The sequence below is a fragment of the Geotrypetes seraphini genome, chromosome 4, assembly GCF_902459505.1.
Source record: "Geotrypetes seraphini chromosome 4, aGeoSer1.1, whole genome shotgun sequence".
Taxonomy (NCBI): Eukaryota; Metazoa; Chordata; class Amphibia; order Gymnophiona; family Dermophiidae; genus Geotrypetes; species Geotrypetes seraphini.
In genome coordinates, this window is record NC_047087.1 from 80906346 (window position 1) to 80932927 (window position 26582).

General features: G+C 43.2%; 1 protein-coding gene across 1 annotated transcript in view; it reads left to right on the top strand.

Annotated features, from left to right (window-relative positions):
* The first annotated feature begins 16126 nt into the window (after positions 1-16126).
* The window catches only part of LOC117359265 (roundabout homolog 1-like), an 876223-nt gene continuing 865767 nt past the window's right edge, over positions 16127-26582 (top strand). Inside the window, exon 1 of the mRNA XM_033941735.1 lies at positions 16127-16297. The gene's annotated coding sequence lies outside the window, so the exon portion shown is untranslated. The remainder of the gene's footprint in view (positions 16298-26582) is intronic.

Consider the following 26582-nt stretch of genomic DNA (forward strand, 5'->3'; position numbering starts at 1 on the left):
CTCGATCCACCCCCCAACCATGTCTATATGGTGGTAGGTGCCTGAGTGTAGGTGCCTATATGGTCTCAAGACTACAACGGGAACTCACAGCAGCCATTTTGATGACGGCTCTGCACGGGACAGGAGCATAGGAAGATCGCTTCTGTCCCGCGTCACCGCTAGACCATCAGGAAAGATCCGGGAGGCTCGGAAAGCCTAAAAATAGAAGAAAAATAGAGGAAAACTCTTAGACAAAAAAAAAAAATCACGAATAACCGAATCCGCGGATACGAAGGGAGAGGTGTACTCAGTCATGCCCAAATGCTGACTTATGTTAATATTCTATGATGGCAATTACACATAATTGCCAATTTAAAATTTGAAATTAGCATGGAACATCCTAGCACTTAAATTTTGTTGACCATTTAAAAATTAGGGTACCTCTGTACATATATTGAAGGCCTCATTGAAGCATACGTTTAAACTTTAAAGTTAACTTTTTTCTGCTGTCTGAAAATTTGCTTCATCATGTTTAATTTGGCAAGGAAAATTGTTTCTAAATGCAGTCAGCATTTTCTCTATCCACTTAATGTAACTTGCACATAGAACCAGCCTTGTTCCCTGAAATGAGTTAGCATGAGTTTGGGTGATAATGTGACATAGTAGGAAATGGTTCAGACAATAAGAAAAGCTTATCTCGACAGGTAACAATAAACACCCCTTATGGCTAATCAAACTAGAAAATGATGAGTCACACAGGTTTCACTAGTTATTGTTCAAATAATAAAACCTTCAATTTATTTAATTAGGCTGGCACTGTGAAAATGATCTCCTTTCTTAATATTTTTGAAACGTGAATTAGATATACATTTTTGACAGTGCTATCCAGATTCTGCAGTAAGTAGTTTTTTTAAAAGACTATAAGTAGAAAGCCTGTGTGGTAAATGGAGGGCAAAAACTTAAGCCCAAATTCTATAAACAGTCTCTGAATTTAGGCACCTAGATAGGCATATATGCCTAGCCAATCTAAGCATCTAACTTAAGGGTCCTTTTATTAAGGTGTGTTAACCGAGTTAGGATGCGCTAATTGATTTAGCACGCGCTAAAGATTAGCGTGTGTTAAAAGCACCCATTATATTCTATGGGCACCTTAGCATTTAGCGCACACTAATCATTAGCGCTTGCTAAATCATTTAGCGCACCTTAGTAAAAGGGCCCCTTAATTTTTTAACTAGCACCATTAATGAGAAAAATACGAGCTCATAATTGATAAAATTAATTGGATGGTAGGTGCCTAACTCAGTAGGCATCTACTGATTTCAGGCAAATGCTTACCCCAAGGCACCTACCAGAAAATGGGTGTGAATAAGGGTGGATCATGGGCGGATCTTGGGTCTGTTTTCTAGATCGGCACCTAAAATGGACTTAGGTGCCAGTATTTAGGCCAAGAAAACCCTGGCATAAATAGAGGTCACCTATGATTCAGGTGCCTAGCGGTGCCTAAATCCATTTTAGGCATCACTAGGCACAAGTCTATAAACAGCGCCTAACTGAAGATTGATAGGCACCATATACCATGTTTCTCAGCACCTATCTTTTAAGTGCCATTTATAGAATCAAGGCCTTATTTCATGGGCACTATGTTGCATGCAGTAAAGTAGCTCATAGCATGGGAGCATCCGTAATATCAGCCACAACATGCAATGTTGAGCCTGGGCAATGAAAAAAAAAAAGTACTGTCATGACAATGTATCCTCTTTCCCTACCATCTCCATCCAGTTCAATAACTCACTGAAGTCACAATCTTCCCCTCGTTATCTCCTCCTTGGTCTAATTCCCACTCAGAAATCACAACCTGCCACCATTTCCCCCTAGTCTGAACCCCGCCAAGTCAAAGTCCTCCCTCAGTTTAATCCCTTCCATAACCCTAAAAAACCACCAGTCTGAGCACAAGTCCCATCCCATCCCATCAGAGAGCCTGACCTTCTCCCCATCATTCCAACCCCCTGAGACCTACTTGGAGGTCTCTCTGATGTTCCAGTAGTCCAAGGTGGGAACATTTACCCTTCCTATCATGGGACAGTGCTGGGTTCAACATGGTAGGGGTCTTCCTTCTACATAAGGAAAATTTAGAATCCAACATAGTCCTGGACAGCAGCAGATGGGGATTCTCCTTCCCAGGACAATGGAACATCAGTAAGAATCCTGGATAGGTCCCATTTGGTTGGGCTCTGTAGAGAGGAAATGTTTTTGCATGAGTTTTGTGATTTTGGGGAGAGGATCAGACTGAACTGGTGGAGAGGAGCTGGATTGGATGTCAAAGGGATTGGACTGGGTTGGGGAGTTTTGACTTCAGAAGAGAAATGTTGGATGTTGGGTAGATTGTGACTTGGGAGGGAGTAATTGTGGACTGGGGAAATGGCAGGGGATGCACTAATGAGGCATTTCTTGCAATAGAGGCCATGCTATAGGATTGCTGATAGTACAGCTGTACAGTACTTGATGCCATTTCCTAAGATGACATTAAACTCAGCTGCACTATCAGAAATTGTGATATTAGATGTGCAGTACTGATCTGTACACTAGCTGTCACAGCCAGTCACTTTTCCAGTCTACCCATCCAATCTGTGAACCACCCCTACCCTCATTAAGCAGATAGCACATGAGTTTTATTATGTTGTCTAATTTTAATGTGCAGTAGTCCTTAGTTCAGGTCTATGCTAACAAATTATTGGGAGGCTAAAGTATCATTCCTTTCTACACTCCTGAAGATACATAAAAATCTAAGGAACCCTGCCGGCCGCCCTATAGTTTCTGCCAGAGATTCTCTTTTAGAAAGAGTATATAAATTTGTGGATTTATCTATCTGTCTACTTACCAGTTTAATTCTTTCCTTGATCAAAGATACAACTCATTTTTTTGAATATCCTCAAGTCACAAGTGGGAATTCCAATGCGCGCAAGACTAGTCACACTGGATGTGCACTCTTTATACACATCGATCCTGCAAAAGGAAGCTTTGTGCGTGGTGGAGGAAGTTTTGAATACCCACCCAAGACCATGGCAGGTTACAACAGATTTTTTGGTGAAATTGACAGAATTGGCCCTTAAGAATAATCACTTTATTTCTGAGGATAAGATCTTTGCTCAAGTTTCAGGGCTAGCTATGGGTGCCTTATTTGCTCCTTCTATAGCCAATTTATTCATGGCGGAATTTGAAAAAGAATGGGCATATCCAGCAGTAGGTTTTCAATATGTGAAATGCTGGTATAGATATATTGATGACATTTTTATGGTCTGGACAGGCAATTTGGAAGAGCTATATGCACTTATGGAAAATCTTAATATTTTATATCCAAAGCAACATCCAGTATAATTCAGCACTGCCTATGGTACACAACAAAAAAGAAAAAAAGACCTCAGTGTCTAATAGGGGTTCCAAACAAACTACCCACATAGACAAGCCAATCTCAAAAACTCTAGTTTGAGACCAGCAGACACATCCTCGGTCAAAAACTCCAAGATAAGTGGTATTATATTAAAAACAAAATACAGTCATTCAATATCATCACTTATCTGAAAATGTGGTATTCCCAAAGTTCTTTATGTGCTGAAGCTTAGAAGCAGGAAAAAACCGGCATAGTGGAGCATAGAGCAATAGCACAGCAGCTAAATAATCATCACCGCTGGCTTAAAGAATTCCACAATATCCAACAGGGCCCCCTGTTTCGCAGTATAGCTTCTTCAGGGATTTGCTGCAAAAAAAGAAAAAACAATTTGTATAAACAATCAAAAAATGAAAAACGATCAAAATCACAGACCGCAGCACAGCTCACAGCATCAGTTAACCCGCTTCAACTCCTGTTCTAAAATGTACCCCCAGCGTTATGTCTGATTAAGGCTCTCAGCGTCATGATGTCATCTACATTCAAATTTATAATGAAAAAAGCACACAAAATATCCAAATCCAAAACTGCAACAACAAAATCAAAAATCAAAAAAAGCTCTCCATTCCACACAGCCATTCAAACCAATAGGTGAACAGGTCTGAAGAAGAAAAATCCAGCGCTGTTCTCTTCGCAGCAGGAGTTGTTTAAAATCACCACCTCAAACAGAAGGAAACACTCTCTCCAGAACCCAGCAGCGCAAATCTTCAAAATTATGATGTAAATCCATGCAGTGTTGCACCATCGGGGCTTTCACTCGTTCTCAGGCAATACAAGATCAATTTTCTATTAATCTAGTTTTGAAAGCCCTCAATGTCTGCCCCACATAGAGTTTCTGACAGGGACATCTAATGATATACACTATCCCACTGCTCTCACACGTAAACTATAACTTTTATGATCTGCTGGGTTCACAAAAAATGAACACTACTCCTTAATATTTGTCATCCTACTATAAAAGTTGAAAAGTCTCATCATTTTTAGGAGATTGCGTTCCTGGATGTACGTATGGGCAACAAGCACCAAGATGAATTAAGTACAGTGGTTTATTCTAAGCCGACCGATCAAAATACATTTTTGATCTATCAAAGTATGCATTCCAAGAGACTGAAAGATAGCTTACCAGTGTGAAAGAACTTTATGCAATTTGGTTGGTGAAGTAGAAAGAAAATGTTTTGCAGCGGGATTGCCCTGAAAAAGTAGTAAATACAGTGTATAAAAAAGCATTACATAATAATAGAGACTTGCTCTTGTCACCACAGAATACATCAGAGGATCATTTTTTTTTTGACTTGCAACCTAAAATTGACTTCATCTTCCCAGGAAATTGTGTCCATAATTAGAAAGCGGTGGCAAATATTTTCTAGCCACGAAACGCTTGGGCAATACCATTGCATGGTGTCTTTTGCTAGGAATGGTAACCTTACAGATAGGCTATGCAAAGCAGATGTATGGACTCCTAGAAATAGATTGGAAGACAGCGGATTTCAAAAATGTGGAAATTGTTCTATACGTGAGGTAACAGTAGAGGGCACTGTGGTACAATGGGATAAGGGCAAGAAAAATAGGACGTTAGCAGGGGTCACAACCTGTACATCAAAAATTGTGATTTACTTGATTAAATGTCCATGTGACAAGATTTATATTGGTCAGACATCACAATCATTTTGCACAAGAATTAAAGAACACAGATCATGCCTGCGTAATAGCCGACTAGAAGCACCACTGGTGAAACACTGTGTGCAACATCAACATAGTTTTGATAGCCTCCGCTGCACAGTGTTGAAATAACTTATGGTTCCCATGTGTGTGCGGGGGCGGGGGCGATATCAAAAAGTGGTTAGGTAGACAAGAAGAAAGATTGATTTTTGAGTTGTACACAGTAGAGCCAGGAAAATGCTTGAATACCTGATTGCAAAACTGCTTAGATAATCTTGATAGGCAGTATATAAAATCCTAATAAACTTGAACTTGGATTGAACATGACTATTGAATGGAAGGCTTTCTTCAAATGTGTTTGCTATGCCTTATAAGCTGCTGTAACTGTAGAAGAGATTTTGGGAAAAAAAAGGGGGTTCCCTTTAAGCTGTTGGATGTTTTGAATTTTGTGCTATTATGATGTCATGTTGGTGTCTTTTTAACTGGCAAGGCCCTCTTTCCTATTCCTATTGGAGACCGTATCTGGCGAAAGACGTAAGAAGACTTGAGGCGGTCCAGAGGAGGGCGACAAAAATGATAGGAGGCATGCACCAGAAGACATATGAGGAGAGACTGGAAGCCCTGAATATGTATACCCTAGAGGAAAGGAGAGACGGGGGAGATATGATTCAGACGTTCAAATACTTAAAGGGTATTAACGTAGAACAAAATCTTTTCCAGAGAAAGGAAAATGGTAAAACCAGAGGACATAATTTGAGGTTGAGGGGTGGTAGATTCAGGGGCAATGTTAGGAAATTCTACTTTACGGAGAGGGTGGTGGATGCCTGGAATGCGCTCCCGAGAGAGGTGGTGGAGAGTAAAACTGTGACTGAGTTCAAAGAAGCGTGGGATGAACACAGAAGATTTAGAATCAGAAAATAATATTAAAGATTGAACTAGGCCAGTTACTGGGCAGACTTGTACGATCTGCGACTATGTATGGCCGTTTGGAGGAGGATGGGCAGGGGAGGGCTTCAATGGCTGGGAGGGTGTAGATGGGCTGGAGTAAGTCTTAACAGAGATTTCGGCAGTTGGAACCCAAGCACAGTACCGGGTAAAGCTTTGGATTCTCGCCCAGAAATAGCTAAGAAGAAAAAAAAAAAAAAAAAATTTTAAATTGAATCAGGTTGGGCAGACTGGATGGACCATTCGGGTCTTTATCTGCCATCATCTACTATGTTACTATGTTATGTTATGTTACTGTTCTTATGTGCAGTTTGATATTCAAGAGAGGTTTTCTCCTGATGCAGCATTCTGCAAAACAAGGTCTTGCAAGGATTCTTGTTGAGTGTAAGTGTTGGAATATGGGTGATTTGCATCTGGTTGAAGAATTGGTATAACAGTTTTGTGGATTACTATCATGATTTGAGCATCAGAAGATGGAGCTTTGAAGAACTGTACTTTCTGCTTGAAAGCTAAGTACATTTGGATGACTGTGTTATGCATTTTTTGTGTTGCAACACTAGGCACTGATATTATAACCTCGTAGATATTTTTGATCTTTTTTGTATCGAGTGTCCTTTCTGAGTTAGTTGATAAGTGCCCGGTTTTTTGGCCAGATACTTTTTGTTCCCTATTTTTTGAGTGAAGTTTTTTCTTTCTGGCCTGTTTCTGGAGCGGACCAATGTTTTAAAAATTAGACTCTTCGGTGGAGTTGTATACTCGAGTACTGATCCTTTTGGGATTTTGAGGTCCACTTTATAATTGTTTGTTGTACTTGTGGGCCACTTGAAACAAAAAGTGGGAGACATTAGGGGCCTCTTCTATCAAACTGAATGGCCCGCGCTACTCCCGATGCTCATAGAGTTCCTATGAGCGTCGGGAGCAGCGTGGGCCATTCAGCGCGGCTCTCTGTGCTAAAAACTGCTAGTGCAGTTAGATAGAAGAGGCCCTAGGTGTTTTTGTCTATGCTAACATCTACCATGAGATAGAATGTCTGCCAGGTACTTAATGTAGCTTAATAACAGGTTCCATATATTTAATACAGATACATAATATCATTAGAAAATGGTCAAGAATAAAATTTAAACTGCAGAATATAGGAAAAATTAATGCACCAGTGTATACATTTAAGAGGTGCTTGGGAACCAAAAAAAGTATATATACAAAATTGATAGTATGCATATAAACCTATAAATCTATGCATATTCAATTGATTTGCATATGTATAAAAGTTCTAATGTACATTGATATTTTCTATCAAAGCAAATGGGAAAGAAAAATAACACCCAATTGGGGAAAAATTGTGAATATCTAAAATGAATTATTATTATTATTTTTCTAGTTGCAAACAATTGTAGTACATTTACCATTTATTAAAATAATATAAGACATACTCCCACACAATGGTGTAGTAAGGGGGAGAGGAGGTGAGTGGGGCGGTCCACCCCAGGCATCATCTTGCTAAGTGCACAGCACCCCTCCTCCTCTCCACCCAGGCTCTTTGCCACACGCGGGCACCCCTTGCCTTCCTTCGTACCTTTTTTACTTCCCCAGCACTAGGTTGATGCCCACGTCGGCATCAGTGCTCTCTCTGACATCACTTCCGGGACCCACGCCTAGGAAGTGATGTCAAAGGGCAAGCCGACACCGACGCAGGCATGCTGCTCATGCTGGAAAAGTTAAGAAGGTACGAGGCAAGGGAAGGGGTGCACATGTGGCATGGAAGGGACAGGTTGGATGGTGGGAGAAGGGCACCACAACCCCGGGCACAATTCACACTTACTATGCCACTGCTGTCACAAATAACTTGAGTGCACCAGTCATTAAGTTGCACACTTATCTACGGATTATATATCTATATCTATAATAATAAAATGTTAGTTGCGCATGTGCACTTTAAAGCCGTGTTCCCTGATCCGTCGCGGCCATGAGAGTGCGCATGCGCGCTTACACGCATCGGGCTTACCACCGCTGCAGCCAGCCGAGGTCTGCGCATCGGGCTTATGCTCAAGCCGCCAGCATGGCTCCTCTCTCGAACCGCACCAGGCACCAGGAGCTGCGGCGGCGGCTTTGAACTTAAAAAATGAAGTTGTTAGAAGGGGAAGCCGCGAGGCTGGGGGGAAGCCGCGAGGCTGGGAGGAAGCCGCAAGGCTGGGGGGAAGCCGCAAGGCTGCGGCGGCCTTCCTCACCCGGCTCTCACGGTGCAGCTGAGCTCTTGCGGCCGGCGAAACCCTAATGCTGACACTGAATCCAGGGTTGATGTTGGTTCCCCCACCTCAGATGCATCGCAGCCGTGGGGCCGGGGAAGGGGGCGGCCACCGCCGCCGAACAAACGAGATGAAGCGGCCGTGCTTTCTTTGACTGCGCTCTTTACACTGCCACCAGTCGTGTCTGCAGGCGGACCCCTGGGGCCGGCGGGTTGAGCCTACCATCCAACCCTCCTACCGCGAGATGAACACAAACCTCCGGCCTGCAGCAGCTCCACAGCACTCTAAACATTCTGCTTCTCAGCCTTCTACTGTCTTGATTTTCACTGCCAAGGAAATCAGGACAGTAGAAGGCCGCGAAGCAGAATGTTTAGAGTGCTGTGGAGCTTCTGCAGGCTGGAGGTTTGTGTTCGTCTCACAATGGAAGGGTCAGTGGGGTCGGCTGCATGGCAGCGGTAGGGGCGGGGGGGGGATACATAGGAAACATGCTGCAAATGCCAAATTCTACTGTAAGGGAGAATGGGGGGGTAGAAATTAAAGGTTCTACTGCACAGGGGGATGGGAGGCAGGCAGGCTGGCTTCGGGGGGAGGGTGTGGGTGGAACAAAGTCTAAAAGGCATTGAGGGGGGCATTGGAAGGAGGCCCAGGGAAGCAGGGAAGAGGAACCGGGGGAGCAGGGAAGAGGTGCTGCTGACCAGGGAATCAGGGAAGAGGAACCGGGGGAGCAGGAAAGAAGTGCTGCTGACCGGGGAAGCAGGGAAGAGGATCTGGGGGAGCAGGGAAGGGGTGCTGTTGGACCGTGGTGGGAGGGAGGGGCATAAAAATGGGAAAATGCTGCACAGGGAAGTGTGGAGGGGGGAAATGCTGCTGCACAGGCAAATGGAGGGGAGGGAATGCTGATATGGCTACTGTACAGGAAAATGGAAAGGGAGAGATAAATGCTGCATAGGGGACAGGAAGAGAGACAGATAGAAAGAAAGACAAATAGTAGGAGGGAGGGAGACAGAAAGAAAAGAAGAAAGACACAAGAACAGGGAGAGAGACAGAAAGAAAGAAAGACAGACATACATATATTCTAGCACCCGTTAATATAACGGGCTTAAAGACTAGTATATATATATATTGTGCTTTGAGTTTTGTACGTAAATTTGGTCACAGCACTAATTATAATTTACGTGCACATCTTTTTAGGTGTATTCAGTAAAGAGGTGCACATTAATTTTAGTACATGGATCCAAAAAGGGAGTGTGGCCATGGGAGGGGCATGGGTAAGGCATGAGTGTTCCAACAATTTGCGTGCACGATTACTGAATATGCCTGAAATTACAGAAGATTTCAGTTGTTATAAATCCCCACACATAAAACTTTGCCATGGCTCCTGGTGCTAAGTGTATTCTATAAATGGCACCCAACTCAAAGCACAAAATATAGAACAGCCCTTAGCATGCATTTTTTTCTGCACAATACATAAAATTTACTCAACCTTAATCAGCTGAACGTATATATATTTTTAGATAAATGCAACTTTTAAATTTAAAGAATCAGAAACATAAAATTGGCCACATGAAGGAAAATAGGTTGAGAAAAATGAATGGCTCAAACATTTTTTTGTTGTTCACTTAGGGCTCCTTTTACTAAGCTGCGATAGCGGTTTTAGCGCGCGCTTAGGGCTCCTTTTACTAAGGTGCGCTAGCGGTTTTAGCACACGCAGGAAATTACTGTGCGCTACGCTTCTAGAACTAATGCCAGCTCAATGCTGGCGTTAAGGTCTAGCGCGCATGGCAATTTAGCACATGCTATTCCGCACGTTAAAGCCTTAACGTGGCTTAGTAAAAGAAGCCCTTAGCATGTACTACATTGCCGTGCGTGCTAGACGCTAATGCCAGCGTTGAACTGGCATTAGTTCTAGCCACGTAACGCGGGTTTAGCGCGCGCTAAAATTCTGCATGCACTAAAAACGCTATCACATCTTAGTAAAAGTAGCCCTTAGGATAATACAGTAGAATCTTAGGGCTCCTTTTAGTAAGGTGCGCTAGCGTTTTAGTGCATGCAGGAAATTACTGCACACTACACCGCACGCTACACTTCTAGAACTAACACCAGCTCAATGCTGGCGTTAAAGTCTAGCGCATGCGGCAATGTAGCACGCGCTATTCCTCGCATTAAAGCCCCAGCACACCTTAGTGAAAGGAGCCCTTAATGTATTTTTTTTAATGTCAACTTCAAAATTAAAGAAATAGCAAATTTCAGCAGATCCATATAAAGTTCCCTCTCAATTAAAAATTCATTAATTTGGTGTTCACATATTAACACATTCTTCAGAGAGACAGTCTGTTTGTGTACCTTCTATTTAATCCATGGATTTTGTATCCTGAAAAGTGGTATAATTAGAAACTGACTGGCAAACTCCAGTGGGATACAGAATGAATAAAGGGACTATATGGGAAATTATTTTCCCTTGTCTTCCAGAAGAACAAGCAACTACACATGACTTTTATCTTACTACACATAGAAACAGCATGAAAAGAAGTCATTTTCCAGTTCTAAGGAGTTAGAATTGGAAGATACTGAATTTAATAATAAAGAGACAAGAAGCTATCATGAACTGCAATGAACCCTTCGTTTCATCCATTTGATTACTGCCCATATCATTGTCTTCAATATTTCAAGTCAAGCCAAATTTGAATACAGATCCCACATGCAAAAGGCTTGTGAATAATCCTTAGAGCTCAGCATTATCCATATTCATGGATATTGTATAGACTAAAATTTAAACAAAGAACAGAAAATCCTTAGTTTTATCCATTTAAATAGTAGTTAACTGATCAAATTCTCTTTTGCTTGTTGAAGAACTGATGAAGGTACAGTTTATAGGAATTCTAATAAAATCAGTGCTTTGAAAGAAGCTGCAAGCACTAGCAAAGCATCGTTCTCATGCAGAATTTGCTTGTAAAATCAGTGAAATGATCATACTTCATAAATTCCTCTGCAGAAAAGTCAGACTTGACACAATTAAATTAAATTCCAGGACAAAGAACTGACATTGTGGAAAGTCTCTGAGAAATGTGGTTTTTAGTGCTGGCTAGTGCGCAGAATGCCTTGCACTGCTCCTGACACTCATAGAAGTCCTATGAGCGTCAGGAGCAATGTAGAGCGTTCAGCACGCCGGCCTGCGCTGAAACCTGCTTTTTTGGTTTTATAAAGGGAGGGAGGGAGGGAGGAAATGATTGGGTCCAGCATTACTTTTCCAATTAGAACATGAAATTCAAACATTACACTTTATGATCCTTTCCATTTTACACTGGAGTCAAAAAGATTCATTTCATTCAAAGGGTTTGTGATCATGGCATGTTTTGATCCAATAGTTGCTCACTTAAGTTTGAAAAAGAATTATTGCTCCCTGTCTAACTGTTGACTTTTTTGGGTTGCATATGCAGGTATCAGTCCTTCCATTTGGGATTATTGTAATGCTTTGACAGGCTGATATTCAAAACTCTGGCGATGTTCTGTACATAGAAACATAGAAACATAGAAAATAGACGGCAGATAAGGGCCACGGCCCATCCAGTCTGCCCACCCTAATGTCCCTCCCCTACCTTTGCCCTGTGAATAGATCCCATGTGTCTATCCCATTTGGCCTTAAAATCAGGCACGCTGCTGGCCTCAATCACCTGTAGTGGAAGACTATTCCAACGATCAACCACCCTTTCAGTGAAAAAGAATTTCCTGGTGTCACCTCATAGTTTCCCGCCCCTGATTTTCCATGGATGCCCTCTTGTTGTTGTGGGGCCCCTGAAAAAGAAGATATCTTCCTCCGTCTCGATGCGGCCCGTAAGATACTTGAACGTCTCGATCATGTCCCCCCTCTCCCTGCGTTCCTCGAGCGAGTAAAGCTGCAATTTGTCAAGCCTTTCCTCGTATGGGAGATCCTTGAGTCCCGAGACCATCCGGGTGGCCATTCTCTGCACGGACTCCAGCCTCAGTACATCCTTTCGATAATGCGGCCTCCAGAATTGCACACAGTATTTCAGGTGGGGCCTCACCATGGATCTATACAATGGCATAATGACTTCCGCCTTACGGCTAACAAAACCCCTTCGTATGCAACCCATGATTTGTCTTGCCTTGGATGAAGCTTGCTCCACTTGATTGGCAGACTTCATGTCCCCACTGACGATTACCCCCAAGTCTCGTTCTGCTACCGTTTTTGCTAGGATCTCGCCATTAAGGGTATAGGACTTGCATGGATTTTGGCTGCCCAGGTGCATAACTTTGCATTTTTTGGCATTGAAGTTGAGTTGCCAGGTCCTAGACCAGCGCTCCAGTAGGAGCATCATGTTGTCGGGCATTGAATCTTTGTCCGTTGTGCATTTGCCCACTACATTACTTAGTTTGGCGTCATCGGCGAATAATGTTATTTTACCTCGAAGCCCTTCTGCCAGGTCCCTTATAAAGATGTTGAATAGGATCGGGCCCAAGATTGAGCCCTGTGGCACTCCACTGATCACCTCTGTCATTTCAGAGGGGGTGCCGTTTACCACTACCCTTTGAAGCCTACCTCCGAGCCAGTTCCCAACCCATTTCGTCAATGTGTCACCTAATCCTATAGAACTCATCTTGCTCAGCAACCTGCGGTGTGGTACGCTATCGAATGCTTTGCTAAAGTCCAGATACACGATGTCCAGGTACTCCCCAATATCCAGCTTCCCAGTCACCCAGTCAAAGAAGCTGATCAGGTTGGATTGGCATGATCTCCCCTTAGTAAATCCATGTTGACGGGGATCCCGTAGATTCTCCTCATCCAGGATCTTATCCAATTGGCGTTTGATTAGGGTTTCCATTAGTTTGCTCACTATCGATGTTAGACTCACTGGTCTGTAGTTTGCTGTCTCCAGCTTTGAGCCTTTCTTGTGGAGTGGAATGACGTTAGCCATCCTCCAGTCTAACGGGATGGTGCCTGTACTAAGGGAGAGGTTGAAGAGCTCGGACAGTGGCTCTGCCAAGACATCACTCCGCTCCCTAAGCACCCTGGGGTGTAAGTTGTCAGGCCCCATTGCTTTGTTAACCTTAAGCCTTGACAGCTCATCATAGACACTGCTGGGCGTAAACTCAAAGTTTCTAAACGGGTCAATTGAGCCAACCCTTGTCTGTAGCTGAGGGCCAAGTCCCGGCGCTTCTCGGGTGAATACTGAGCAGAAGTATTCATTTAATAGTTGGGCTTTTTCCGAATCCTTTTCCACATAGTCTCCTAGTGGATTCCTGAGATGTACTATCCCGCCTGAGTTTTTATTTCTGTCACTGATATACCTGAAAAAGGATTTATCTCCCTTCTGGATGTTCTTTGCTAGAGACTCTTCCATGTGGAATTTAGCCTCCCTGACTGCTGTTTTGACGGCTTTTGACTTGGTCAGGTAGTCTGCTCTAGAGTCCTGTTTCCCCGATTGTTTGTAAGAGATGAATGCTTTTTTCTTCTCCTTGATGAGGTCCGAGATCTCCTCAGTAAACCACTGCGGCTTGTTGATCCTTCGCCTTTTACTTACTGATTTAACATAGCGGTTTGTTGCTTCCTGTATGGTGGCTTTCAGAGACGACCACATTCCTTCCACGCTATTGGTTTCTGCTTGGCTTTGTAGCGCCTGGTGAACAAAGGAACCCATGTCTTGGAAGTTTGTGTCCTTGAATTTGAGGACCCTGGTCAGTGTGGTAGATTTAGTAAAACCTTTCCTAAGATTGAACCATACCATGTTGTGGTCACTGGAGGCCAATGTCTCGCCCACCGAGACCTCTGTGACACTTTCTCCATTGGTAAGTAGTAGGTCCAGTATTGCCTGATCCCTTGTTGGGACTAATACCAGTTGCTTGAGACCAGCTCCTTTCATAGAGTTTAAGAGCCTCCTGCTGCTGCCGGAAGCAGAGGTAAGTGTATCCCAATCCACATCAGGCATGTTGAAGTCTCCTAGCAATACTGTGTCCCCACGCAAGGTGATATTTTCTATATCTCCGATTATTTCCATATCCAGATCATCCTGTTGTCTTGGGGGTCTATAGATTACGCCAAGATACAAGCATTTGTCCTTCCCTCTGGCCAAATTAACCCAAAGGGATTCCCTAGTGTACTGGACATCTGAGATTCTTGTGACCTTAATGTCATCTTTAGTATATAATGCTACACCTCCTCCCATTCTGCCCTCCCTGTCCCGACGAAGCAAGTTGTAACCCGGTATGACCAGTCCCACCCGTGGGAGTCTGTGAGCCAGGTCTCAGTTATCGCGACCACATCTAGGTCGGCATTCCTTATTTCTGTTTCCAATTCCAGGATTTTGTTTCCTAAACTGTGTGCGTTGAAGTACATAGCCCTCCATGTTGTGTTTGTGTTACGTCTTAATGGGGATATTCCTGCTTGAGCTACTTGAACACCTTTAGCATTATTTGCATTATTTGTGCTCTCCATAGACCCATAGACATGTACTCCATGTACATGCTGGGAAATACCACAAGAACAGTGCAGCTAACTTCCCAATGACCTAGACTTAGTCATCCTGCAGGGATGATTGAATGTTTGACGAGACTGCCTAGGCGAAACTTATACGTTGTGAGTTAGATGATGTAAAGACAGGTATAAGTGCCCAAAAGGTATTCAAAGTGACCAGATAACCACTGCCGAAACAAAATAAAGACATTCACACACTCCCCCCTGTGTTCACTGACCCCGTTGAACCCCCACAAAGTTCAGAATAAAAATGTACATACAGTGGTACCTTGGTTTACGAGCATAATTCGTTCCAGAAGCATGCTCGTAAACCAAAATACTCATATAAAAACGAGTTTCCCCATAGGAACTAAGGGAAACTCGCTTGATACGTTCCCACCCACCCCCACCCCCCGAGGCCAGCGGCGCTGCTCTACCCCTCCCTCCCGAGAACCGGCATTGCTCCCCCTGAAGGCCCCCCCCCCCGCGTGATCCGCCAACCCCCCGCGAACCGGCACCATCCCCCCCCGCAATCCGGCATCCCCCTGCTCGCGTCGCACCCCCCCCCCTGCCACAATCTGAAATCCCCCAGCACCATTCGAACACGCTGCTTACCCCCATCTGGCCACCAGCACCGGCACCAACGCATAGGACATGCCGGTGCCAGTGCCTGAAGATCTGCGTCTTCTTCTTTGCTGGGTCTTGAGCATCTACACATGCTCAAAGCCTTCGAGTTCATGCTCTCTCTGAGATTCTCGGAGATCTCCGAGAATCTCAGAGAGAGCGTGAATTCGAAGGCCTTGAGCATGCGCAGATGCTCAAGACCCAGCAAAGAAGAAGACGCAGATCTTCGGACACCGGCATGTCCTGTGTGCCGGTGCTGGTGGCCAGATGGGGGTAAGCAGCGTGTTCGGGTGGGTGCTGGGGGATTTCAGATCATGGCGGGTGGGGGGGGGTGAGCGGGGGGATGCCGGATTGCAGGAGGCGCCGCTCGCAAATCGAGGCAAGCTTTTGTTTCCGAGGTGCCGATTTTGCGAATGTTTTGCTTGTCTTGCAAAATACTCACAAACTGGTGCACTCGTAAATCGAGGTACCAGTGTATCTGCCTCTTGTGACAATTCCAACCCTCCAGTCAGCCCTGACACACAGGAGAAGCGAGGATCTGTGAGACCATGCCACCAAGTAAAGCAGGCCTTTAGTGAAAGGCACTCCAAAATTTCAAAAGATGTCTATCCTCTAGCTCAGTCTAGGCAGTCCCCTTTTAGCAAGCAGGAGGAAAATCTCCTCACTAACCACCAGGGGAGCCAGAGAGAGAAAAAACCTACTGCCACCTCAGCTAACAGATAAAAAGCTAGCTTACAGAAACTAGCTAGGGTAGTTGAGGAACAGTGCTTGAGAAGGGCTTCCTAGTCAAAGCTGTAGGCCCAGGAAGGAGACCCTATGAATGGGTGAATGCTGAGGATTTTCAGACTTCAGACCTGGAACTAGAAGGGGAAAGCATGGACTGTACAGAGCCTGAGCCAATGGAGGCTATGGAAGTTAATTGCTGTAAAGTGGGCAAGTAGCCATTTTGTGGCATGTTTTTTTCTTTTTGCTTAAGAGGGGGGAAAAAAAAACCTCAACATAGTTTTGCTTGCTGGTGGAGCTTACCAGAGCCTTGATTGGAACTTTGGGAGAAAAGGACTTGAGGGTTGCTAGCAGTATTACTGTTTTTATTTTTATTTTTGCTACTAGCAAAGAACTTCTACTGTTGGAGAGGTTTTGTTTTCTGCTGTTTGTGTGCATGATTACCAACACTGCTGGGATAAGATTTGCTGTGGAGGAAGTAGGCTGGGATGATGTATGCTGTATCATCCGGGTGGGATATTTTGAGGGTCTTCTCTTCCTCTAACATTGCTAGGAAAGGGGATGAGCGAAGCTACTCAGCAGCCTATGCCCCACATTGGCTCTAAGGAGCCGACACACACCTGCCTATAGTGATAGAGGGCAGGTACTGGAAGCAGTAATTGTTTTGTTTCACCAAGATTATTTGTTGTCTTTTTTGTATTGGATGTCTGTAAGAACCTGGTGAAGAAAACTGTATCCAATTTATAATAGTCCAGGAAACTTGCAGGGCTGTGGCTCCCCTGAGGGGAAGTTTGGACTGTATGTGAGTTGTTGGTTTAGTTGTTGTTTTTTGTTTTGGAGAACTGTTTGCCCTGGATGGGATTTGCTGGGCCTAACTGGGAACAAGTCAGCCCAGTGAGAACTTAACTCTTAAAAGGCTAGCTTAAGCCTGACTAAAGGACTTACAAGAAAGTTGGGTGTTTGTTTTGAGAATATTATTCTTTTGATTGGACATAATAATAAACCACACATTTCTTTTGAAAACAGAGTGGTTTGAGTGTGGTTTTAATGTAATATGACTTTGCTTTGCCTGAAGGGTCATTCATCTGTTAGAGGGTCACGCAGTGAACAGTCTCATCACCCTGCCCCCATCCTCACTACCCAGCAATAGACGGGAGGATGACACTCTGGAACATCAGCACCTGACATAGGAAAGCCTAGTAGAGCTGCACAGAGGTGACTTAAGTAGTCTGGGGGGTGGGCTAGTGAATCATAGAAAGGAGGACCCAGGCCCATAAGCCATTCTAATCAATGTGAGCCCAAAACCTACTGTACCGCCATATAGGTGCCACAGGTGGGTATAGTGTGTTTTGGGGGGGCTCACCATAACTTATAAGGAAGTGCTGGTGAGATGTTTATGTGGCACCTTTTTTGTGCTCGTCTGCATTGTTACCATGTCCAAAAGTTCTTGTTCTAGGCATTTGGGACTTGGAAAAGATTGCAAAGGCAACGCGATCGACTCATGTTGCCTTTGCGATCTACTGGTCGATCGCGATTGACCATTTGGGCACCCCTGATCTAAACAATCAAGACAGACAAACAGGATGCCATGATAGGGGTTACAGTCGGAGCGGCTGGCTAGGGTGGTGAGCAGAGGGCAGAAGAAAGTAGGGTTATGAATTGAAGGCTATCTCAAAAAGGTGAATTTTCAGCTTACCTTTGATTAAAGGAAGTGAAGGGGCATGGCGGAAAAACTCAGGTAGTTTATCCCATGTATATAGGACAGCAAGATGAAAGGAATGATGTCTGGAACTGGAAGTGCAGGAGAAGGATACAGATAAAAGCAAATTATTTGAGGAACGGAGTTCTTGGGGAGGTATATAAGGAGAGAGGAGAGATACCGAGGGGCAACAGAACAAAAACACTTGTAGTTTAATAATTAGAGGTTGAACTGTATATGAAGGCAGATAGGGAGCCGGTAAATTGATCTGAGGAGTGAGGTGAGTGTAGCGAGGTTGACAGAAGATAAGTTGTGCAGCAGAGTTTTGTACAGATTGCAGGGGATAGAGACGCTTCAGTGGGAGACCTGTTACAAGTAGATTGCTGTAGTCTAAGTGTAAGGTTACCAGAGTGTAAACTATTCATAACAATGGCCCTAGTTATCTGGTCCAGAAATGAGTGCCCTGTGCATAAAATAGTATGATTTTTTTGAATACATGAATTTTCTACGAGCAGTTCATATGTCAGGATACAGTCTTGGCTATATAATTTAGTTCCTGAATCTGACAATACTTTAGATATTTAAAATTTGTCACAAACTTTGGAAGGAGGTGATCAGAGAGCAATCTATGCTTCAGTCGATATCTTAGATTTTTGATTCAGTTTCCATTTTTTTGGAAAATTTGTGTCCATTTTATTGGGGTTCTCTTTCCAGTTATTTTTCTAGTCATTGCTTCTATACTACAAATTTGTTCAAGTACTTTCCAACAAGATCCAGTCAGGCCTTAAGCTATTTCATAGCTCTAGCACTGCTTTCATTTTATATTTCAATAATTCATTAGGGATAATTGATTCTATACAACATTCTTTGTTACTGTCTTTTGATTTATCACCAGGTCTGGATATGATTACAGTGCCCTTGTCAAACAACTAGAGGAATTCATTAATATATTTAGAACTGCTCCCAACTAGTAAGGTTTTACATAAACTTCACCTCATTTATCACTTCAGGGAAGGCAATATTTAGTTCAATAAATCTTTAAGAATCCTACGTGAGGGAGAATCTTTGCTAAAATTGTTAATGAGTTTTGATGAATAGACAAAATTGCTACCAGCAAATAAAGAAGCTGACCCCTGTGGGGTGAATCTGTCCCCTATATTCAATGTCAGGGCTAATCCAGGTACAAGCACTGAATATCTGGATCACAAGCAGTTTCTAGAATTTAGCAGGATAATAGTTAGGTTGGTGCCTGGATAACTGCCCAGATAAAGTTAAGACAGCCTTTTTGATGTCCTAACTATGGGCTAGATTCACAAAGCAAACCAATCATGTACCGATCGGTTTGCGACCCCTTTACTATCAAATTTCCATCTGGCCTGATTCACTTACCTCTCCTGCAATCTGCTTCCGTGCGTGCAAATGAGGTGAAACGCGTGCAAATTGGACAGTGACGCGATTCACAACACCAAATTTCCGATCCGACTGGGCTAGCCGATCACCTGAAGAAGCGACTGTTGGGGACCAGTCAAAAATGTCTTTCTGACTGGAAGCCTTGCTCTCTGCCCTGCAATCTCTCCTGCCTGCTCGCCCCGAATGCTGCCCTGCTCAGCCCTGCTTCTCATCTCCTGCTGCTCGTCTTTCCGATGCTCTTCTCCTGCCTGCCCAAACTGCTGCCTGCTCCGAACTGCCATGATTTCCTGCCTGCCTGGACTCTCCCACCCTTCCCCGCAGTGCAAGTTCGTGGTTTTAACTCGCGGGCTCTAAGCGGGTTATAACCACGGGCTCCATTTATCTTTTTATTATTATTACAGCGGCAAGGTGAAGGCGGCAGCTGGCAAGAGCGGGACCAGCTTTCTGGGAGCCACGCGGGTTGGGGGTCAGTGGAGGTGGTGGCGTTTGGTTCAGTCTGTGGCAGGAGAAGCAGGAGAGTCGGAGTGAATCTACTTGTTAAAAATCTCCCTGAAGTCATGCCACCTTTCACTGTACAAAAGTACAAAAAAGTAAAAATAAAAAAAAAGATTGCTGTTCCTATAGTCTGCGCATGCGCGATCCATGCAGGCAGATGGGGGTGTTCCGCCAATCGCCCCATCTGCATATTTTACTTTAGTGAATTTGTCAGACCTGCCCAGATCAATCCCGATCGGGCAGGTTAGTGAATCCAGCCCTTTATCTGGGCACTTACACAATTAGCAGATGAAAAATCACTACTAACAAGGTATGTTCCAGCTCCACCCTAACTATGCCCCCTGAAATCCTTAGCACTAGTCAAATGGGAAATTCTAAAAACTGAACCTAAACTTAAGTGGCCTACTGGTGCCTAAATTAATTGACAAATGCCATTTAAAAACAGTAAAAAACAGGACAGATAAAGCGCCTGCCAGCGCTTAAATAACACGTGCCGGAATCATGCCTATATAGGTGCTTCACAGTGCTTAATGCCACTGTGGGTTTGGTTAATAATGGAAGTGGTGTTAGGTGCCATAAGCAGCCTATGTAAGCATGATTCATGACAAAAACGGGCACCAGAAATGTAGGCCTGAAAAACCCTGGCCTACATTTCCGGTGCCTATCAATTCCGGAGGTGTGATCGTGTAGTGAATCCGGGCCATAGTGCTACAGTGGTCTATGCTAATATTCAGTAATGCTAAGCGGTTAAGTGCCACTGAGTATCGGAAGCAGAGCTGGCTAGCAGGATTTAACTTTGAAGGGGCCTTCCTATCTGGATACATGCCACTGAATATCAACCTCTACATATCTTCATTCGGTGGTGTTCACGTACTAACCCCCCCCCAAAAAAAAACTGTTCACTGTTTAGTACCCTTGTTGTGAAAGTTAGCTGTGAGAAGTAAATAAATTATTGGCATAGTCAAAATTCCTCAGGTAAACTTTGCAAAAAAATTATTTACACATTGCCAGCATGAAATAAATGTATATATTCATGTTTTTTGGACCTTATGGGCAGGACTTTTGTTTTTGTTTTTTGGATTTAGAATTTTTATTGAAAAATGAACCTCTATCCCCCCCCCCCCTCTTTTATCAAGCTGTGCTGCTGAGCAAGAAACGCTAAATATATTTTTCCTTTGCATGGTGGTGGCAAGATATAAAAGTCCTACTGATCAAAGTAGGAGGGCCCCTTGGATCCCAACTCAGGGGCCTTCTGATACCTGTGTAATGGGATCCCATAGGGTGCATATATGAAATTAAGAAATTATCCTAGGGATTCCCCTCTTCCTGAAGACCTCAAAGCCTTGATAGTCTTCTAGTGGAAGAATAACCTATCAGTGCAGTAGACTTGGGAACCGGATTCAATTTCCCCTTGTCACTTATCCTCCATTGCCTGAGGTACGAAAAAGTACCTGTACATAATATGCAAACTACTTTGATTGTAACCACAGGACAGCAGTATATAAGAACATAAGAATAGCCTTACTGGGTCAGAGCAAAGGTCCATCAAGCCCGGCAGCCCGTTCTCAAGGTGGCCAATCCAGGTCACTAGTACCTGGTCATCCCTAGTATCCCTTAGGCTCCTAACTAGTGTTATAAAATATATATATCTGTATATACCACTTATAGCCTAAGTGGTTTACATTCAGGTACTCGGGCATTTTTCACTATCTCTCCTGATAGGGTCACACTCTATCTAATGTACTGTACCTGTGGCAATGGAGGATTATGTGACTTGCCCAGGGTCACAAGGAGCAGCATGGGATTTGAACCCATAACTGCAGGGTGCTGAGGCTGTAGCTCTAATCGTATACACACCAGAGCCCTGTCCTTAGACTGAAAAAATTGTATGCCCTTATTTGGCAATCAAATTCTTGCGCAAGACTAGGAATCAAATGGTCCCATGTGGAATGTAGCAACCACCGGATCACAAGTGAATGGGGATTTCAGCACAGAAGAGAGTTCAATATTTTAGCCCCAATCCAGAACTGGGAAAGAGTACATATTGGACTGTCAGCACTTTGAGGTCTCTGAAGAGGAAAATGGTCCATCCTATCATAATGCATTTATGCAATGAGTTAAGACTGAAGGGTAGAGTTGAGAAAGCCCATTGGACACAAGCATTCAAAGGCTTCCCAAGAGGGTTGTTTCATTTTTAGACATCACTGTATGAACAGGAAATTTTGGGCTTTCAGGAAAATAATTGCAGCAGTTCAGTTAGGGTTTTTTTTTTCATAAACTAGCTTGCAAAATATTTTCATGTGCTCATTTTCACAAAACTTTAATGAGCTGTTTTGCATTAATTTTCATTGCAGAAACTTGTTAATGACAAATTTACATAATATTTGTTGTGAAGCAAACATTGCATGAAAGTGTGTTTTGACAAAAGTGGTCTTTATGTGAAAAATAGTGCAAAATGCCTGCAATTTGACATGTTTACATGTTTTCTGGCACATTTTTGTGAAATTGTGTCGCATTTAATCTATGACTGGTATGTGGTAGTAGTGACATGCTGGAAAAATGTTCTTTACACTGTCTTTCCTTTCAAAATCAGTTGTAAAAGGTTGCTGTGGTGTGTTTTTTTTTTTATCAATAATGTTAAAAACCTTGAAGTCCCAGTGCATTCTGTCTTTTTGTTTTATTTGATCACACAAAGCCAGTCATAAGAATAATGCTTAACATTCCCAGCAAGTTGTGTTTTTGCTTTAGTCATAATGATGTGGCATTACTCATGTATGAATTTGTCACATCTCAGCAGGATGTCTTTATGGATCTCACAGCAGGGTTTTTCTAGGGATTACTCTTAATTCATTGTACCTTGTCCATGATTATAAAATACCTTCTTTCCATCACTTGTTCTCTACAGCAGTCCTACAGCTTAATAAAATATTTCCTATTTTAGAGTTTGTTTTACTAAAAATTTGATATACCGCTCCCGCATTTTCATGACCTAAGCGGTTTACAATGTAACAATTAAAAACAGAAAGGAATTCCACAGAACATATTCAAATAGTAAAGGTAAAAATAAGGAAAGATACAAGATATCCTCTAATAAAACCCTAAGCACACATGTGTACTTATGAAGTCGTGATCCCTGCCCCCGTGATGTGTGCGGGGCATTTGTTAGGCCGGCCCACTTCGATTATGCGAGGTAGGCCGGCCTAGCAAAAGCCCTGAGGCTGCCCGGGCTAGCGGATGCTGGACAGGGGGAGCCAGGGAAAGCAGAAGGAGTACTACTGGACAGGGCGAGCAGGGAAGGGGTGGTGGTGGACAGCCAAGAAAAGAGAGAGACAGAAAGAAAGACAGACAGCGGCCAAGGAGAGAGAAAGAAAGAAAGACACACACATCTACTCTAGCACCCGTTAATGTAATGGGCTTAAAGATTAGTATATACATATTCTAACTGTCAATAGTAATTGATAACAGAGCAATCATAACTGCACATAAGCTACATTTATTATTCTACTTAATTATTATTCTACTTAAAAAAAGCATACAATGATGATATATTATAGCATGGGGATGTTATATTATTATAGCATGGGACTTTTTAAACTCATTAAAAGAAAAGTTGGTTTTAGAAAGTTCATGGATGTTCCTTAAAATCCAGAGCAGCAGTATATGTAAAATCCCACATACATACAGGACTGACTCTTGGCATGTCTGCAGATTTTAGAAATTATTCTTTCAAAAATGTTTTTCTATAGATGCAAAATTAGAGAACCCTGTTTGAAAAAAAAAAAAAAAATCAACAACAAACCCTCAGACACAAAAATCCTAAAGCGTAGGAATGGATTTTTTTTTTTTTTTTTTTTTTTAGAACTTCTGGCAGCATTCTATAAAACTCATTTCTAATACTTTGGTCTCTGTGCTGCCTGATGAGATATACACTTGATTTGCTGTGGTAGAAAATACTAGGTTCAGCAGCCATCAGCGTGGGATCATCAGCATTGGGTCAGGTCAAAGCATATTAGCATTCAAAGTGAAAACAGATAGAGAAAAGTGAAAAAAAAAAAAGATTCTGGAGGGAAGATACATGAAAAAGACAAAGGATCTACGTACTAAGCATTTTTCCTATAGATTCATACTGCGAGAAAATCTTTACCTCCTGATATTCCAGAGGTACTTATCCGGTGAGGAATGTTTCCTAGCCGGCTAAGAATCACTTAGCTAGCATTTTGCCAATATTCAGTGGGAGATAACCAGCTCTCACTGAATATCCAGTTTGCCAGATTGGCTGGTGACTCATTATGTCATGTGACATAACCAGTAACCTCCGATATTCAGCAATTGGCAGGCTAAAGCTAGCAGCTAGATAGACCCACTTAAAGGTCAGGATTCTCTTTTGCCATTTTGCCTTAGTTTGGTAGCCACTGAATATCGGCTTGGTCAGTTATTCTGCTAAACCTTGATCCAGATATTTAATGCCGATGGCCAGATGTGGCTCCAGAATTGATCCAGGATTGCTGCAGACCGTGGGAGGTAGCCGAGCAGCCTGCTAAATCAGGGCTTTAATAAATAGATCCTCAGTTTGTTATTATTTATTTGTACAATTATTATTTTTATTATTTTCAGCTTCTGCAAAAGAAATTCTATTATGTTCTAGTTTGAAATAGTTCTAACCAATAACATATTAGGATCAATTTTGAGCCAGCGTAGTCACCATTAAAATAAGCATCAGTGCTTAATTTAAAAGCATCAGTGCTTAATTTAATCTACAGTACATATTCAAAGCTGGCAGCACCATATTGGCTGGTGACCCCACCAATGTTATTGATGTCTAAATCCGAGTTTAGACTTTTTATGGATCATGCACAAAAATATAGTCGTGAACATGACCATTTTCAAAACAGGAAAATGTCCATCTTTCTTTTTGTTTCAAAAATGGCCATTTCTCAGATGTTTGTGTATAGTATAATTCTTTTTGAACCATTTTCTAAAATAAAAAAGTCCCCCCAAAATTGCACAAAACAAGTCATTGGACTGTAGGAGGGGGCCAGCGGTTTTAGTAGACAGGCCACACAGACAAACCAGCAGAGCAATGGGGCACCTTAGAAGGCACTTCAGTGAGCATCACATAAAAAGTTCCACATACATATCTCGCCATAACCCCTTTATATTGTATGGTGAAACTTCCAAAATCCACCCCAAATCTACTGGACCCAATTATACAGCACATTAATAGCCCTTATGCCTGCAGGTGTCACCTACATGTAGGTACAGTGGGATCTGAGTGAATTTTGGAAGGCTCCCATATTTCACCATAAGTGTAGTAGTTAGAGTGGAATATGGGCCTGAGTACCCATCTATATAGGTAACTATACCGCCCACTAGGTTGCTCCGGGAACCTGCTACCGGTCTACTAGGACTGGCCATAACATTTGAAGCTGTCATAAAAACAGGTGTGTACTGTTTCATTCACATCTTTTGGGGGAGTGAGATAGGGTCAGTAACTGGGAGAGTGTGTGGGGGTCATCTGGTCAGTTGTGTATCTTTTTGATACTTGCCCCAAATGTCTAAATCAGGGGTGCCCAATACGTCGATCGCGATCGACAGGTCGCTCGCTCAGGCGACCCCTTTCGATCGCAGAGCGTGTTCCCTTCTTCTCTTCTCTTTTTTCCCCTCCTGACTGGCCTGCTCCTGAATTCTGCTGCTGCCTCCACTGCTCAACATTAAAAAAAAAAAAAAACGGCTTGGAGAACTTATGCTCCGGGGGCTATCGTGTGCTTGTACCAGCTTTCCCTTCTCTTCCCTCTGAAACCGGAAGTTATGTCTGGGGGGGGGGGGGGTAGAGAAGGGAAGCCGGCACGCACATGTTAGAGCCCTGTTCGCGGGCTAAAGCGGGAGACAGGTCAGTGAAGCATGCGATTTGCTCTTCTTGCTGCCAGGTCCTGCCTAATTTCTGTTTCCTCAAAGGCAGGACCCGGCAGCATTTCTCCCAATAGGTTGATCTGGCCAGTGGAACTTCCTCTCCGATAGCAAAATTGATGTCGGGGAGAGGAATGCTGGTGGGCCCGAAGCAAGGAGAGCTTGGCCGGCGGCGGGCGGCTTTGGGGGCCTGTTATCCGATGGCAGCGGCAGTGGCAGTAGCTTGGGGGAGGGCAGGGAGGGAAAAAGAGGGCAGGCAGGGAGACAGAAGGAAAGAAGAGAAACAGAAAAAAAGAAAGGGGGCATGAAGAGAGAAAGAAAGAGAGGGCAGGGAGAGAAGAAGAAAACGTTGGGGGGGGGGGGAATGAGATCAGGAGGAGAGGAAGCATACAGGCTAAAAGAAGGGAAGAAAGATTGGATGCACAGTCAGAAGAAGAAAGTGCAACCGGAGACTCATGAAATCACCAGACAAGGTAGGAAAAATGATTTTATTTTAAATTTAGTGATCAAAATGTGTCTGAATTTATATCTGCTCTCTATATTTTACAATATGGTCCCCTTTTACTAAACCGCAATAGAGGTTTTTAGCGCAGGGAGCCTATGAGCGTCGAGAGCAGCGCTGGGCATTCGGCGCAGCTCCCTGCGCTAAAAAATGCTATCGTGGTTTAGTAAAAAGGGAGGGGTGGTGGGTATTTGTCTATTTTTATATGGTTGTTACTGAGGTGACAGTGCATAGAGTCATCTGCTTTGACCTCTTTGAAAAAACCCCGGAATAGGAATGATAATTAACAATTCTATGCGTACAGTGTGCGTTGTGTTTTTTTAAATTTTATTGTTGGTAGATCATTTTGACTTGGTCATTTTAAAAGTAGCTCGCAAGCCCAAAAAGTGTGGGCACCCCTGGTCTAAATTATGCCCTGGACATTTTCTAAAATATTTGATTATTGCAGAAAAATGTCTAAATCATAAACCCACTGTAGTCCT